Source organism: Papaver somniferum, chromosome 7, assembly GCF_003573695.1.
Source record: "Papaver somniferum cultivar HN1 chromosome 7, ASM357369v1, whole genome shotgun sequence".
NCBI lineage: Eukaryota > Viridiplantae > Streptophyta > Magnoliopsida > Ranunculales > Papaveraceae > Papaver > Papaver somniferum.
The window spans coordinates 216,330,674-216,346,351 of record NC_039364.1 but is presented as its reverse complement, the minus strand read 5'-3'; the positions used below and the strand labels follow the sequence as shown (position 1 = coordinate 216,346,351).

The 15,678-nt window shown below is 33.2% G+C and overlaps 1 long non-coding RNA gene across 3 annotated transcripts; it reads left to right on the top strand.

Annotated features, from left to right (window-relative positions):
- Nucleotides 1-5,844: 5,844 nt before the first annotated feature.
- LOC113299559 lies at nt 5,845-9,853 on the top strand. Of its 3 annotated transcripts, XR_003335115.1 has the most exons (6): nt 5,845-6,176; nt 6,839-7,444; nt 7,795-7,925; nt 8,694-8,871; nt 9,003-9,085; nt 9,510-9,853. It is a non-coding gene; the product is annotated as an uncharacterized LOC113299559 (long non-coding RNA). The 3 variants fall into 3 exon arrangements; XR_003335113.1 differs by lacking the exon at nt 9,510-9,853 and having other exon boundaries at nt 9,003-9,466; XR_003335114.1 differs by lacking the exon at nt 9,510-9,853 and having other exon boundaries at nt 5,847-6,176; nt 7,374-7,444; nt 9,003-9,464.
- Nucleotides 9,854-15,678: the final 5,825 nt, after the last annotated feature.

The following is a 15,678-nucleotide window of genomic DNA, read 5'->3' as shown; positions in this document are numbered from 1 at the left end:
TTATATAAAGGCAATTGGTGTACCCGAGTAAGAGAACATTATCGCTCTCTCAAGTACTATTATATTCTTTTTCCTGAAAGACCATAATGTCGAGTTTTTTCGCGACAACTACCTACAAAGAAAACAACGTACTTTCACTCAATTCCCGATATAAAACCTTATTGACCGGGAAAATATATTTACATTCTAAAATATTTGTTTGAAAATTATGTTTGTTCATCAAAATCATCATAAAAAACTCTAAATCATAAAACTAAATTTTGTCTCCGATGTTTATAAAATATTTTTTTATATTTTACATTCTCAAATCATGCGACCTCTTGATTACAAATCAGCAATATCAAATTAGGGATCAATATTTATAGGTTTCATTCACTGGGTTAGAAGGTCTAGTAGATACAAATGGGTAGATCACACAATGCAGAACATTACTGAGAATAGTTCAATAATTTGGTCAAGAAATAAGGTCAAAAATTTAAGATTAACTTTCTATAGGACTAATTAGATCGGCTTCGATAGGAGACGATTAAAATATGGATTAATAATGATTTTCACATAAGACAATTGCAAAACATAGTTTGGCTAACTCTGCATATGTAAAGAGTGGTCAAGATTTGTCCCTCCTCAATTGCTATGTTATGTGAGAAGAAGGTGATATCTAAGATTGAGGTACAATTCAAATCTATTAGATCCATACCATTTACAATTGGACGCCTTGAAAAAAACTGACGTGTTTTTATTATTATTACAGTTAAGGGATACATTGACCACACTTGCGCAAATAGCTCACTTCGCAAATGGTTGGTGTTGCATGTACTGTCAAATTAATTAAGGAAACAAATATAGTTTCCTTGGTTACAACACATTTCTCATATTCTATTACAATTTTAAAACCTTTATCATCTAAAACACCACAAGAAACAAGATTTTTGCAGATGTCCGGAACATGAAGAGCTTCATTCAAAGTGAGAGTCTTGCCAGAAGTGAGCTTGAGCCCAACTTTTCTTTTTCCTACCTGAAGCTGCAGATGAGTTACCCATATAGAGTTTCTCGCCTTCCCCTACCTTATTATGAGAGGTGAACATATCTATGTTTCCACAGACATGTTTGGTAGCACCAGAGTCTACCCACCAGTCTCTCACATTTGTTACCAAATTTACTTCAGACACCGTGCCAGAAAATTCAACTTTGTTGTTTTCAACCAAATTAACATTATTTTTCTTTTTAAGGTACTTACGGTTTCTACAGTGAACCGCCATATGTCCAGGATTTCCGCAAGCATTGAAATCAGCCTTAAGGCCATAAGCAGTGTCCGGAATATTTTGGATATAGTAACTCAGACGCGATGTAAGACTTATGTTCTTTTTTTTTTTAGTTTTTGCACAATCTATTTATTTAAGAAAAATGAACATTTTAAATACATAACATCAACAAAAATTGGACAGATTGTGTTTGACAATAATGGCTACTGATGGTCCGGAAACGGCAAAAGAAAAGAATTGTTGTAGAAGAATTGTTGGGATATACAACGGATTACTTGATACGAATGAAAGAGGTATAACTATTTCGATTCCGAAATCACATAAAATTCACAGTAGAAGATGACATCAAATTTAAAGTTAGTAACAAACATAATATGGCTAACTAAAATGTTAAAAACAAACAGGATATATAAACTTAGAAAGCCGTGGGACTTGAAGAGGCCAATTTTGAAAACTACAATCTTAGAAAAAATATTCAACGTTGAAGATGTCAACTTTTGGTAAAGGATCTATTGACAACCTATTAATTTGAAATAGGATTAGGGAGTCCAATATGTGTTCAAGGTTCTTTATGAGGTAATGCGTCGCCAGATTGTATTCCAAGTGAAGGTAGGAACATATAGAAGTGAAAATATCCAAGACTTTTGAAGTTACCGAAGCTTTCGTTAAGACGAACTGTTGGGCACAATACTTTGTTGAATATTAATGGTAGAGGTTCGCATATATACAATCCCTTCGAAAAGTTAATGGGTACACATTTTAAACATCTAATGGATGTTGAAAAATTATAGGAAAGTCATGTCACATTGGAGAGTTTGTATCATCCGTTCGATGCAAAAAAATACTATTCTCTGCCTATTTGGAGGATCGACAACATGACCATGATAGATGTGTCAGCTGGAGCGAAATAGGGGCATGGAGAGACTTTTATGGACGATATTAATTAGTTGATTTCACTGAGATGAGCGCTGCTGACGACATATTTCCAAAAATAATTTAAACTTCCATGTTCATGTAGAGCATTATCTCATTATAAGAAATGAACCTAAATAAAAACGTGTCTGGAAGTTAAGATTATATTTCTTTCGTTTGAGCAAATCTCCGGCGGTAAAATATTAAAGGAAAAAAACAAGAAAAAAAGAGAGGAAAATCCCAACTATTTTTATGACAAACCCATATTAAATTATAAGGAGTTGATAAGTGTTCGAGACACAAATTATACAATATATTAAAAATATTAAAAATGAACCAACATCATGGCCCGTGCCATTACGGCACGGGTTAAGGGCTAGTATGTAAAATAAAAAGTGGTTAAGTAAAATAATCTTTTTTAACAATAATAATAGTAAAAGTTAATAAATTTACACATATTTATAATAATGTCAAGAAATATAATTTTTTTCTTTCACATATTAGGAATAGTTATACGAAAATGTGTTGGAGCCTAGCTGGTCGCGAGGCTTTCAACTAATTTCTTGTAGACACTTTTTGTTTGCATTATTTTCAGTATTTACAATAAGTGTAATTTAACTTTTTTTAAGAAAATACTTGAAATAACTTATATATATAAAGAGAAAAAATAAATAAATAAATAAATATATATATATATATATATATTCATATTTATATTTGATATTAACATTTTTAATTGTTTTTAAACCCAATAAAATTAAATAAAGCTATTTTCAGACATACGTATGTTTTTGTCATTTGATATAACAATAATAGTTGAATATGATATTTTATCAAACACATTTACCCGCTTTTTTTTAATCAGCTTTAACTTTAATTTATATTTTATCAAGCATTCAACTGTTTTTTTTACGCATCACGGCACGACAATCCAATCAGAAAAAACGCTTTTATAAAAAACACATTAAAACTAAGCATAATACAGCTAGAAGAATGACCAAGTTCTGACTAAATTAATTCCTATGCTCTGTTGGAACACAAATCCTGTGTAGTGCAAAGATTATAAACATAAGTTGTAACTACGCAATCTTTTTCTCCAGAGTATAATTTATGTTCTCAGCATGTGTATATAAATATAAATATTAATAAGATCTTCATTTAAGTCCTGCCTAATGATCGGAAGATATACTTATTAAATGAACCATGATGAAATGTCCATTCATACCTTACGAAATCCTTATTTCTCTCCTTCATACTAAGACCTTGTTTGGTAAAATTTATGATTATTTATTTATGATTATAAATAATCATAAATTGATAAATGATTTTGATATAATCATTTTCAAAATAAATTTTTCCAAACACTTTTTTTCAAATAATTGATTATTTTAGAATGATGATCTCGAAAAGGAAAAGAAAGAACAATGATCTACTATATTTTTCTAGTCCTATGTTATTTTTTTGTCTCCCTCTTGATAGTTGATAGAAGCATTTATGTGTTTAATATAGCCCCATTGTATATTGTGTTAGTACCCATTTTTGTACTTATTATGGCTTTTTATGTCCCTGTAGGTATTTCCGGAGAAATAAGCTTTTGCGGCGAAATTGGCTAAGAAAGTGGTTTTTGCGCTCGTGGGAGAAAATTACTATACGGACTCTCACTTTGGATAAGGGGTAACCTAATTACTAAGGGGTGACCCATTTCCAGGCAGCTGCTAAAGGGACACCAGAACTGGATAGGGGGAGGTCTTCTTCAAATTTCAAATACTGGTTTTTGGCGGGAAAGGCCATGCATATCGCTGTTGAATTTTGATCCGATTGTTGGAGCTGTTTTAGGGAGATTAAACACCGGAAATTGATTGGGCTGGACGTGATATGGATATAGAATTCTAGTATGGATGATTTCATGGGCTTAATTGGGCTAGAATATCCGGGAGAAGCAATCGAAGTTAAAACAGAGAGACGTGTCCTGTTGTGCACTTTCAAAGATTTTTGAGAGATTTTTGGAGGACTTTGACGATGGATTAACATGTACACGGTCTTATTCAAGTCTAGGGAAGAGTTTGGTAGCTATTTTATAGCTAACAGCACGTGAAAAAGCTCAACAGAAGGGATTATTCTCTCAACAGCACAGAGAAGAAAAAGAAAAGAAAAAGTCGGAATTTATACGAGATATTTGGGGTCTGTGGGATATATAAGAGTGGTTTCAAGTCATAAAGAGGGTTAGAAAAGTTTAGAGAGAAAGAGGAGAGATTTCAGAGCCGAAACAAGGAAGATACCATTGATTGTTGCTGCTGCTGCTGCGAGGAGGAAGAACGTGAAGAACAGACTCTCCAAGGCCGTCGTTTATTAACAGTGACATCGACTGTCTATTGCGGGTCGTAGTTCTTCAACAGTGCAAACAGCGAGCTCTCTGTGTCGTTGTTATACAACACTTGTGTTCTATCGATTATTTTCAGCACTACCCCTTTGTAACAGTGACGCTGCAACAGTATAACAGCGTTACAAACTTCAATTATCAATTATTTTCATCAATAAAAACACTTATTTAGCCATGAATACATCTTGTGAGTGTGTTTTTGAGATGAGGAGCTAAACCCCTTAGCCAAGGCGACGGAGGAAGCCATTGGTCCTTATTTATGGTATAATTCTAACTTTATTATTTATTTGCAATATTATTACATGATTATTTGCATGGAATTTTTATTGGAAAATTGATTTTTATTGAATAATTGTGATTCATTTTGATGGAGCATGCTTAGTTTAAGACTCTTGATGTTTCATGCTTGGTGTTTACATTTATTACTTCAAAAATCTACAAAAGGCATAATATTAGAATCACTCTAAAAGAAAAATTGCATGAATATTAATTATTAGAATTTATCAAATAATGGATCAATGGTGGAATCCAAGTCTTGGTGTTTTTCTCTAAAGGTTTGAACTATTTTATTTATTTGCGTGTTTAATTTAAATCTAGAAAAATTGTTTTCTTCACAAGTCTGAAAAGAACCTGTTTACTACTACAACTACAATCACTATTTGAAAAACTATCAATAGTTTAGAGAAAATAAGAAGTTAAAATTCAATTTGAGTTTCTTAGAAAAAATAATTGATTATAATAAATTTTCAAAACAACTCTTTCCTGTTTATGGAAATAATGGATTTTTTCAATTATGATTAAAATAAGCAATTATTATAATGGTTACCAAACGCATAGGGGTTGTTTGGTAACTATTATTTTAATGGATTATCATCTCATAATCCATTATGCAGATTATAATGGATTCTATATGCGTTTGGAAATCATTATAATAATTGTTTATTTTAATCATAATTGAAAATATCCATTATTTCCATAAACAGGAAAAAGTTGTTTTGAAAATTTATTATAATCAATTATTTTTTCAAAGGAACTCAAATTGAATTTTTTCTTCTTATTTTCTCTAAACTATCAAGAAAGAGACAAAAAAACAACATATGACCAAAAAAATATCCTAGATCATTGTTCTTTTTCTCTCCTTTTTGAAATCATCATTCTAAAATAATCAATTATATGAAAGAAGTGTTTGGAAGAATTTATTTTTAAAATGATTATATCATAATCATTTATCAATTTATGATTATCAATAATCATAAATAGATAATCATAAATTTTAACAAACAAGGCCATATAAAATCCATTATAATCTGCATAATGGATTATGGGCTGATAATCCATTAAAATAATGGATTAGGTCGAGGAATGAGAAATCAGCACTCAACAGTACTCCCCATTATTCTCTCCGTATCTCAGACCCAAATTCTTCCGCCGCTGATAAAACCGATGTTCAATCGCTTACACTTCTTCCCTGTAATCGTTAAAAATGGAACACGTTGTTTTCCTTTTTGGGGATTATTTCGATCATCATGTTAATCGAGATGTTCTCAGTGATTTTGAAATTTGGTTTGGTTACCAAGGAAGATCAATCACAAATCATTATTTTTTGGAAGAACAAATTACAGGTATGATTTTGTGAGTATTAGTTCTATGATTCCCAGAAGAATCAAATTTAGGTTCGTTATTTGTATAATTATTTTTATTAATTTTAGGTAAAATATGGTTTGTGCATCCAGATGTCCCGATTAAGAAAAGGACTGTCAGTCTTACATATCTGATTCCCCCAAGATCACAAATTTGATTCATTATCTGTATAAAATTTTGATTAATTTTATTATGTGCAAATTTAAAAAAGATCAGTATTGGAGCTAAGAATTTGTTTTTGATTTTCTGTCATGGTGCTCCTAATTTTGACCTAATTGCTAGGGCCATATCAATTTAAACCTGAATGTTTCATCACGCGACGTTTCAGGTTCTTTATATTTAATTGCATTTTCAAATTTGCAGTTACAATCTTCTTAATTTTAACCAAAGGAACTGTGCGGTTCTTTTAGCCTTCCAGCTTCCTTTGTGTTATATTTACTGCTTTCAATTGCGACCAAAACTCTACTGTTATTAACTCGCCATTAATTGCTCAAAGTATTGGAAAACCGAGAAATTACAGTATCTCAATTGATTTTTTGTTCTCTATTCCAATCGACATACTTCTGAATATTTTTTGTTTGTTTTTTTATATCCCAAACAATTACAGTATCTCAATTGATTCTTCATTGTTGTTGCATTTCAGCATCAACAAAAAATTGAAAAAAACCTTCACACATCCGAAAGAAGCAAGCGGAATCTCAACCGATTCTCCATTTTCAGCGATCTTCTCAATGCTATCTGAAAAAGTTAATGATATCTGATTGATTTGGTTCATTTTCTTATTGTTGATTTGTTTGCCATTTGTTCGTGAAATTTCCAATATAGTATATTAGTTAATAAAACTAGGTTTAGTTTTATGTTTCATTGTTTGATTATTTGATTGATGGAAACGTTCAATTATTTTTAGTGTTTCATTGTTTGATTTTTAGGGTTGGGGTTTTGGTTTTCATTGTAAAAAATATATGAGTTTATTGTCAAGGTATAGGGTCAATTATTTATTTATTTTCTTCGTTGGTTTTTTACATATGTTAATTAGAGTTCCTCATTTTGACTACTTTCTTCTGCTAATGTTTTTCTTCTCTGCGCATCAAATATTTGGTTAGTCAGGTTTGTAAAAATTTGATGTTGAAATAGGGAAAATGGTTAGAGGAATACATTGATTTAGATGTTTTTTGTAGGAACTGGATGGACTTTGATGACGAATGAGTGGAATCCAATACACCTGGTGATGGAGCTTCTACAGTAACTGGTAATTTTATCAATTTGTATAGGAATGTCTTATAGAATTAATGTAACAAATTTCAGTGCATTTTTTCTTAAAAATGGGATCATCGGTATACTACCTACTCTCATTATATGAGGATTCACCTTTACAGAATAATCAACTTAACTATCAATATGGTCCTCACTATGTTCATTTTCACTATCTTTCTTAATGCTTGGACCACCTCCTCCTCTTTTCAAAGATGTAATGTTGAAAAATATAAGACTACAGATGTTTGACTAAATAACTATGTCAATGTTGTCAATAATTGGACGATAGAATGGGGTAAGCTCCCAACATTTTACTGATTGTTCAAATTATTGTGTTTATTTCAGGTTCCATTATTTAACGTACTGAAGAAACTTTATGAGTCTATAATGGAGGTTGTGAAGCCTTCCGTAGCCAGGACGCGGTATCGGGTAACCAGACTTCCTCAACATCACCAGCACCCTTAAGTTCACAACAAGTACTTTTCATCTGAATTTATCCAGAAATGAGTTTGTTTAATTACATTCAATTGAGTAATGATGTGCTTTAGGTGTTATGAATTCTGGGTATCGTAAAAATTGAAAATGTCTATGAAATGTTGATCATGTCTTGACCTATACTACCAAGTTCTGAGCATAAATGTGGAGGATTCGTACCATGTAAAGAAATACAACTATACAACTTCCAACTACTGATTATGTACACAATGTGTCAATAGAGATATGTCGTTTGATTCGGGTTGTTAGTTTAAGAATATCTTATTCGCATTGCGAAGATTGACATGTTCATGTTGGATATGTGCTGTTTGGACTTGCGAGGACAGTGACTAAGAATGCTTAACTTTTATTTACTATGGTAGAGAAGTATGCCCTTGGTGAAATTTTACATTTTAATTTCTGAGGCAAATGTCACAAAGCAGCAATATAGAGCCTTATTTGCATTTTACTACAATCAATCTTTCGCCATGTGGATATACTTCTTTAGCTGAGACACATGTTATTGATTGTTTTTATGGTGTTTGTATCTGTTTGGGATGTACTACAATGCATGACCAGAGAAAAATGTTGTTTCATTAAACGCAAACTATGAACCAGATGTGTGGAAATTCAAATGCGGGAATACTTTGTTTAGTCCTTAATCACAAAATTTGTCAAACTTAGAGGAACACAGAAAAGTTTCTTAATTTTTTTTGTGAAAAGTTTGATCATTGATGCACAAATTTAATTTTATTTTTGTGTTTTTTCAGCAACTTCTCGGATTTTTGCCATTCCACATGAGATAATAGCAAAATAAGTAAGTTTAACGGGTGGCAGTTGGTATATCTTCTATCAGAAATAGAAAATCTGCCAATGGAAGTATTTAGGAGGAGAACTTTGACCTCAAAATAACACCAAGTTTCATTGTGGCTTATATACATATTAAAGGTGCGGATTCAACGCTGTTTAGCATTCTTTGTCCCCTTCGTTTTTTTAGCTAATGTTTTAGTTAAAATTAAGGTTCATGTAGTACTCGATATTTACTTGAAATGTGCCCTAATTTGTATCTCAACTAACAGGTTTCGTAACCAACGTCTTTGGTTTTGATCTGACAGAAGTTTACAAGTCATATCACCCGAAGAGACGACATGAAGAGATTCAGGTGTTTTTAGTTTATTATCATCCCTGATTTTTAAATGTTGCGGTAGTGGTTGTATTGTTAATTGTTTATGGGTGGGAATATGGTAGTGTGTGAGTGATATAGAGACGAGGAATTTGTGTTAATGGCTTGGCTTTCATATATATTTATCTGGCTTCATAAAAGTTACATGATTAAATGATTAAACAATCGGTGCGAAATGCATACAAAAAGAATCAAAATTACTAAGGGTGACAATATTATAATCTGCAAACGGTAGTTGCTTCACAACATTTGGGTACAAAAATTATTAAAGCCTAGACCATTTTCAATGCATTTGGTACAACATCATTGCTTGATTGCTTGATAAAGGGAATAGCCCTTCTCTGTATTTGTGATTGATGGGTGGTATCATCTGATTAAATTAATCATGATTTTGAATCTTTAGATGCAGCGAATAACCTATCTTTTGGATGTCATAAAAGACTGCGTGGGCGATCGAGGAACTTAATTATATACCTCATGGTGGAGTAGAATGGATTCTCCTACTAGATTATTCACAGCTGGTTCAGTAAGGGTAGCGATGATATACTTGGACAAGTGCGGTCTTGGTTTTGATTCTTGAAATTGAAACTCCAGAAATTTGTGAACCCAAACTAAAATACAGTACAATTAAGATAAAGAAGGGTTTTTTTTTCATTTTTAGAGATCCTAATTATAGTTTGTTCCCCCCATTTGAAAATCGGAGATTATTTATTTGTTGTGCCATAGTGAAAAATTGCACATTTGTTATATTCTTTTTCATATACTCACTGTTTCTAAAATAGAGTTATTATAGCTTTTTTAATTTGGCTTATTTTAAATTTGTAGGCCAAATTGCTATAGTAACTGTTTTCTAAAAACAGGGTAGTATGATATTCCAGCTTCAACCTTTTAATTTTAGGCTAAATTTTATGCCTGGAGTATCCACCATATTTAATTCTAATATTTATTAGAATTATGATTTTGGGTGCTAAGCTCAATTTTACCTATTGAAATACAAAAAGAATAAAGGTTAAATACGAAAATAATGATGTTACTTAATCATGAATGCTAATAGGATTGTCGGGAATATATCAAAATTCATATAAAATAAGGTGAAAAATAGTTTTGTTTTATATGAAATTTGGTACGCTTCCAAATAATTTTTTACTCCTGTTTGGAATTTCGAACATTTGCAAGTAATTTTGTACCCATATTAACATTACGCACATTCTTTCAAAACATGTTGTGGCTAAAATGTATTAAAAGAGAAACCAGTTAGTTACTTTTGCTAAATCAATAAGAAAGAAATGGCGGCACGGGTTAAGTCCTAGTAACCATAAAATAAAAGAATTAAAAAAATTGCTCCCGTGCACAAGTTTTTTTTTTCCGTTATTTTATGCTTTTGTTAAAAAATAATACAATAATGGCACGTCCTACTGTATTTCTTTCTCCCGCTTCTCTGAAAGAGAAAATCTATATTCTAGTTAAAAGAGTTACTTCCATTCGGTGTTTTAGAAGAAAAAAACCTAACATTTCCTTTCAACTCGAGAGCAAACCCTAATTTCTGATTTGCTAGTTAAAGAGTTACTTTCATTGTTTCATAAAAAAAAAACCCTTTGATTTTCTTTCATCTCCAGAAGAAAGACACTAATTTCTGATTTGATTATGTTTAACAAGAAATATGGAGGTCTCGTTTAAAGCAACCTTTAAACCCACTTTCTTTGAGGCAAAATCATCATCAACGTCTTCTTCCTCTTCTGTTGAGAATAAATCCTCAAAAGCAGCAGAATCTAAACAAACTGTAGACCCTGACAATGGTAGGAATTTCTTGATTGTTTGTTTTCATTCTTTTAATCTTGTTGTTTTTTATTTCTCATAAACCCTAATCTGCAGGAAAATCTGATGAACTTACTGCTGGGGAAACAAAACCACAGTCTTCTTCATCAACAAACAAGTCTTCGAAAGAAGAAATTGAAGAAAATTCAAACAATGGTAGGAATTTATCTTTTCGTTCTTTTCAATAGTATGTCTTATATCGATTTCTCATTGAACCCTAAATGTGTAGAAAAATCTGATAAATCTACTGCTAGGGAAACAAAACCACAGTCCACCTCATCTACAAAAGAGTCTCGGAAAGAAGAAATTGAAGAAACTTCAGACGATGGTAGGAATTTATGGTTTCGTTATTTTCAATTGTTTGTCTTCTTGTTGGAAAATTAGATAGAATTTTCGTATGAATAGAAAATCCCTTGTCTAGTACCTAGTGGAGTTGGGTTTTAGAGTTAATTGGTTTGGCCCAATTAAGTTTCTGATCCGGTCAGCTAGGTTAGTTTCAAATTTGGAAACCACATTGAAACGTCGGAAACGTGAAAGGACTTGATCTTTCATACGAAACCCTTGAACAAAACTCCATGAAGCGTCGCGATGCTTCAATGAAGAGGTATTAGATAATCTATAAATACCCTGCACACCTAGATTAGAATCAATCAATTAGAAACCTAATCATCATTCTACTTGCATTCTAAATTTTGTGTTAAAAAGAGAGTTCATAACTTTAAGTTTTGGTTCGCCGTTTCTCGAATTTTTGAGTGATACTACATCGAGAAGAAAGTCGTTGTATCCTGGAAGACAGACATCGATAATCCGTAAGCACCAGTGCGGGGTGAATCTGTCTTAAGGCTAGAGGATATATAATGGCAACTGCAAGATGAAACTTAGCTTGTATAAAGACAACTCTCTTTATTGATGTTTAGAAAATCTCTCAAAACTAAACACAAGCTCTAATCTTGCTCATATGATCAACCACAACTTTGGTTATCATATATATATAGAACTATGAATTCCTTTTCCTACTCCTATTACCTTATTACATGTCTTTCCTTTTCTTAGAACTAGATGACTTCTAATTCCCTTAGGATTACATCAATTTCCTAATCTTGCCCTAACCAGCTTGTTAGTGACTTCTATGTTGAAGTTAATCCAACATTCTCCCCCTTAAGCTTCAACCTTATCCGTGACATATCTTGTACTCCAATCAGTTGTCTCATTTCTTCAAACTTGATCCGAGCTAATGCCTTTCTCAATATATCTGCTTTCTGATCAGTTCCAGGTATGTGTTCTACGTTAATGACCTCATTCTCGATGCATTCTCGTATGAAATGTTACCTTTTGTGAATGTGTTTCTTCTTCCCATGAAATACTGGATTTTTAGTGAGTGCAATTGCAGACTTATTATCAATCTTGATGAGAACTTTTTCAGGTTCTCTTCCTTTGATTTCACCCAACAGTTCTTGAAGCCATATTGATTGTTTAGCTGCTTCTGTTGCAGCCATAAACTCAGCTTCAAAGGATGAGAGGGCTACAGTGTCTTGCTTCTGTGAACACCATGTAATAGGTGCTTCACCTAGATAAAATATATGACCAGTTGTACCTTTTCCATCATCTTGGTCAATATTATGACTGCTGTCACTATACCTAACAATTCCTTTTGATCCTCCTCGACCATACTTCAATCCACAGCTGATTGTTCCTCTTAGATATCTCAATATCTGCTTTATTACATCACCATGAGACTTGCGTGGACTCTGCATATAACGGCTTGCTACTCCCACATAGAAAGCCAAGTCTGGTCTTGTGTGTAACAAGTATCTAAGGCATCCAACATTTCTTCTATAACTCGTTGGATCAATCTCAGCTTCTTCTTGTTCCTTTGAAACTTTAAGTCCAAACTCCATTGGTATCTTAGTTGGATTACAAGTTTCAAGTCCTGCTTCTTTCAGAATTCTCCTTGCATAAGCTTCTTGTTTAATCTGAATCCCATCTACTCCTTGATGGACTTCTATGCCAAGGTAATAAGTGAGTTTTCCGAGGTCTGACATCTCAAACTTTGATGACATTTCTCTCTTGAACTCATTGATCACCTTAAGGGAGTTGCCAGTCAAAAATAGATCATCTACATAGACTGCAATCACAAGAAGTGTTCCCTTTTCTTCTCTTCTGTATACTGATGTTTCTTTAGAGCACTTAACAAATCTGATTTCTCTTAAGATTTGATCTAACTTTGTATTCCAGGATCGAGGAGCTTGTCTTAGACCATATAGAGCTTTTGATAACTTATAAACCTTATGCTCTTGTCCTTTTACTTCAAAACCTTCTGGTTGTTCAACATACACATCTTCTCGCAATTCACCAAGTAAGAATGCTGTCTTAACGTCTAAGTGGTGAATTTCCCATGAGTTTGATGTTGCCTCTGGCTTATCAACTAGAAACCAAGTCTTGTTTCTGTTGATTGAAATAATTTCTTCTCTACATTCTTGTATCCATTTAGTCGAGACCTTTCCTTCCTGAAAATTCCTTGGTTCATCATTAACAGAAAGTAGCATAATCTCACATTCTTCTGCAGCTTGAAGAACATAATCCTCCAGATACTGTGGCTTTTGTATCTGTCTTTTTGATTTTCGCAGTGGAATGGGTTGAGTTATTTCATCGATCTCCTCCTCTTCTTCTTCTTCTTCTTCGTTATTCTCAGTGTTTTCATTATTCTCTTCTTCTTCTTGATTAACATCATTGTTTCCATTGGTATTGATGATTATGGGTCCTTCTCCTTCATCAGTTACTTGACCCCATCTCATGTGAAACATTCCTGGATCCCTACTTGGTCCATCATTAGTTTTTTTCCAGTTCGCTTTTTCATCGAATACCACATCTCGACTCACTATTACTCTTTTCTTTGTTGGATTGAATAATCTGTAAGCTTTGAATCTGTCAAATGCTTCACTCTTTTCTTTCATAAGAATAGACCACATATATCTTGAGAAGTCATCTATAATAACAAATATGTATTTGTTATTTGCAAGGGTTTGTGGTGTAGTAGGACCACATAAATCAGCATGAAGAAGCTCTAATGACTTTGAGGCTCTGAATGTTGTTGCTTTTGGAAAACCTTGACGCGTTTGTTTCCCAACTAAACATGATTCACAGATCCTTGATTCATCGTTTATCTGTGGTAGCCCTCGAACCATCTTGTTCTGAGACATTGCCTTTAAAGTTCTAAAGCTTATGTGTCCTAACCTTGCGTGCCACTTCCATGTCTGATCTTCCAGTCTCATATTCAGACATAATGGCCTTCCAATCATGAGACTTATCTTGTAGAGTCTATTCTGTGAGCGTGAGACTCTAACTAAAAGTCTTCCACTTGGGTCATGAACTGTTAGATAATCTTGTCGCATTCTAACATCACATCCAACTTCTGTAGCTTGTCCTAAACTTAGAATGTTGCTTTGTAAGTTTGGGATGAAGTAGATGTTTGTGACAAGCTTTTGTTCTCCGGTCTTGCTCTGAAATAGAATTGATATTTTCGCTTCAATTTCTACAGAGGATCCATCCCCAAACTTCACTTGTCCTTTGATTTTCTTATTGAGTTCAGAAAAGTAGTGTCTCTTACCAGTCATGTGATTGCTGTCTCCATTATCTAAATACCAGATTCCTTCTGCTCCATCCTTTGATTCGTAGTTCTTTGGTATTAGTTTCCCTTCGTTTAAGAATACAACTTCGTGCATGAAAAGAGTTGTATCTGCTTCCCTTGTTTCATTCTTGTTTGCTTCTTCCATCTTTTGTATTCTTTCAGGGCATACAGAGGAGAAGTGTCCTGGTTTATCACATCTGTAACAAATAATGTTTGATCTATCCTTCTTTTCTTTCCCTTGGTTTTGATCATTCTGACTTGTTGTTCTATCTTGTGAGTTAAACCTTCCTCCCCTTCCTCGGCCTCTGTTTCCTCTACCACCTCTTCCACGACCTCTTCCTCTTGTCGCAGAGTTTTGTTGGTAAGAGTTTGTGTACAAGAGTTTTCCTTGAGTTTCTCCATTGTTTTCTTCATCAAGGATTCTTTCTTCATATGCTTTCAATCTTCCAATTATATCTTCATAGCTAGTCTTCTTTAAATCTAAGACTTGTTCGAGAGAAGCTATGATATGAATATACTTGGATCTTGGTAAACTATTGAGAAACTTTTTTACCAGTTTATCTTCATCAATGGATTGTCCAAGTGACACAGCTTTTGAGGCTATCTCTGATAGCTTTTCTGCGAAGCTATCAATAGTATCAGTGTCTTTCATCTTCACTCTTTCAAATTCAGACATTAAGGTTTGCAGACGGGATTCTTTAACTCGATCAGCTCCGAGATTACGTGCCTTTATTGCATCCCAAATTTTATTTGAAGTTTCCTGTTCACCAACTTGTAGAACAAGACATTCTGGTATTGCTTGAAAGAGTAATCCAATGGAAACATTGTTTTTGTCTGGGTCCAATGTACCAGGATCAATTGTTTCCCAAACTTTGTAGATTTTCATCAGTACCTTCATTCTCATGGCCCATATTGTGTAGTTTGTGGCGTTGAGGATTGGAACTTGTATTGATGGTGGCGTGAACTGTTTTGCACCCACAATGGTGGTTTCGCTTTCCATGGCTCAGAAACAAGCTCGGATACCAATTAATGGCAACTGCAAGATGAAACTTAGCTTGTAAAAAGACAACTCTCTTTATTGATGTTTAGAAAATCTCTCAAAACCAAACACAAGCTCTAATCTTGCTCA